The 2,552-nt window shown below is 49.1% G+C and overlaps 1 non-coding gene and 1 pseudogene across 1 annotated transcript; both read right to left on the reverse strand.

Moving 5' to 3' along the window:
* Window positions 1-97: 97 nt before the first annotated feature.
* LOC113745541 (5S ribosomal RNA) lies at window positions 98-216 on the reverse strand. Its single transcript, XR_003462173.1, has one exon. It is a non-coding gene; the product is annotated as a 5S ribosomal RNA (ribosomal RNA).
* Window positions 217-2,249: 2,033 nt separating this feature from the next.
* Window positions 2,250-2,366, reverse strand: LOC113745542 (uncharacterized; annotated as a pseudogene).
* Window positions 2,367-2,552: the final 186 nt, after the last annotated feature.

Genomic DNA, 2,552 nt, shown 5'->3' on the forward strand with positions numbered 1-2,552 from the left:
AACCTCCAGGGAAGTGAGAAATGTATATATGCACATCAGTCATCACCACCATGGCTATTCAAGAAGAAAAGCTTTGTTCCCTGCCGAGATGTGAAAAAGCTTACAGCACCTGGTATTCCCAGGCGGTCACCCATCCAAGTAATAACCAGGCCTGACCCTGCTTAGCTTACGAGATCAGACGAGATCGGGCACATTCAGGGTGGTATGGCAGTAAGCCTCCGGAGAAGTGAGAAATACTGTATATATGCTTGTCAGTCATCACCACCATGGCTATTGAAGAAGAAAAGCTTTGTTCCCTGCCGAGATGTGAAAAAACTTATAGCACCGGGATTCCGAGGCTTGTCCCATCGAAGGTACTTAACCTGGCCTGAACCCTGCTTAGCTTCCGAAGATCAGACGAATAGGGCACATTCGGGTGGTATGCCGTAAGCCTCTGGGGGTGTAAGAAAAACTGTATTATTGCACGGCAGTCATGACCACCAGGGCATTAAAGAAGAAAAGCTTTGTTCCCTGCCGAGATGGTTGTAAAAAGCTTACACAAGCACCTGGTATTCCAGGCGGTCTCCCATCAAGTACTAACCAGGCCTGACCTGCTTTAGCTTCATAAATCAAACGAGAATCGGGACATTCAGGGTGTATGGCCGTAAGCCTCTGGAAGTGAGAAATACGGTTAATATATTGCACGTCAGTCATCACCTCACACCATGGCTATTGGAAGAAGAAAAGCTTTGTTCCCTGCCGAGATGTGAAAAGCATACAGCACCTGTATTCCCAGGTGGTCTCACATCGAAGTAACTAACCAGGCCGGACTCCTGCTTAGCTTCCGGATGCAGAACGAATGGCCGCAATTCAGGGTGGTATGGCCGTAAGCCTCTGGGGGATGAAAATACTGTATATATGCACAGCAGTCAATCCCGACCATGGCTAATGAAGAAGAAAGCTTTGTTCCCTGCTGAGATGTGAAAAAGCTTACAGCACCTGTATTTCCCGGCGGTCACGCCATCCAAGTACTACCAGCAATGGACCCTGTTAGCTTCGAGATAAGATGAATCTCGGGGCGATTGAGGTGGTAGAGCCGTACCACTGGGGAAATTGAGAAATATGTATATAATGCGACGTCAGTCACACCACCATCGACTATTTTAAGAAGAAGAGCTTGTTCCCCTGCCGAGAATGGAAAAAGCGTACAGCAACAGCACCGTGTATTTCCCAGGCGGTTCCCATCCAAGTACTAACCAAGGCCTGACACAGCTTAGCTTTCGAGATCAGACGGACGGGCGCATCAGGGTGGTATGGCCAGTAAGCCTCTGGAAGTGAGAATACTGTATTTGCACGTCGTCAGCACAACCATGGCTATTGGAAGAAGCGGTGTGTCCCGCCGATGTGAAAAAGCTTACAACACCCTATTCATAGGCGGTCTCCCATCCAAGTATAACCAGGGCAGGCCTAAACCTGCTTAGCTTCCGAGATCAGACGAGATCGGGCGCATTCAGGGTGGTATGGCAGTTAGCCACTGGGGAAGTGAGAAATACTGTATATATGCACGTCAGTCATCACCACCATGGCTATTGAAGAAGAAAAGCGGTTCTTCTGCCGAGATGTGAAAAAGCATACAGACCTGGTATTCCCAGGCGGTGTCCCATCCAAGTACTAACCGGCATGACGCCGCTTAGCTTTCGAGATCAGACAACATCGGGCGCATTCAGGGTGGTATGGCACATAAGCCTCTGGGAAAGTGGTGAAATACTGCATTATACACATCAGGCATCACCACATGCTATTAAGAAGAAAAGCTTTTGTTCCCGGCCGAGATGTGAAAAAAACTTACGCACCCCTGGTATTCCAGGCGGTGTCCCCCTCCGAGTACAACCTGCCTGACCCTGACTTACTTCCAGATCAGACGAGATAGGGCGCATTCAGGGTGGTAGGCCGTAAGCCTCTGGGGAGTGAGAAATTCTGTTATATCCGGCAGTCATCACAACCATGGCTACTGAAGAAGAAAGTTTGTTCCCCCCTGCGAGATGTTGAAAAAGCTCTACAGCACCTGGTTATTCCTAGGCGGTCTCCCATCCAAGTACTAACCAGGCCTGAACCTGCTTAGCTTCCAGAATCAGACGAGATCGGGGCGCATTCAGGTCGTAGGGGCTTAAGACTCTGGGCAAGTGAGAATACTGTATATAAATGATGTCAGTACTTCACCACCATGGCTATAAAGAAGAAAGGCTTTGTTCCCGCCGAGAATGTGAAAAAGCTTCAGCACCTGGTATTCCCAGGCGGTCTCCCATCCAAGTACTAACCAGGCCTGACCCTGCTTAGCTTCAGAAATGAGATAGATCGGGACAGTCAAGGGTAGTATGGCCGTAAGCCGCTGGGAAATGAAAGTACTGTAGATAGCACGTCAGTCATCACCACCATGGCTATTGAAGAAGAAAGCTTTTGGTGTCCCTGCCGAGATGTGAAAAAGCATACAGCAACCTGGTATTCCCCAGGCGGGTCGCCCATCCAAGTACAAACCAGGCCTGACCTGCTGAGTTTTTTTCCGAGATCAGACA

The sequence above is a fragment of the Larimichthys crocea genome, unplaced genomic scaffold (assembly GCF_000972845.2).
Source record: "Larimichthys crocea isolate SSNF unplaced genomic scaffold, L_crocea_2.0 scaffold8226, whole genome shotgun sequence".
NCBI classification, from domain to species: domain Eukaryota; kingdom Metazoa; phylum Chordata; class Actinopteri; family Sciaenidae; genus Larimichthys; species Larimichthys crocea.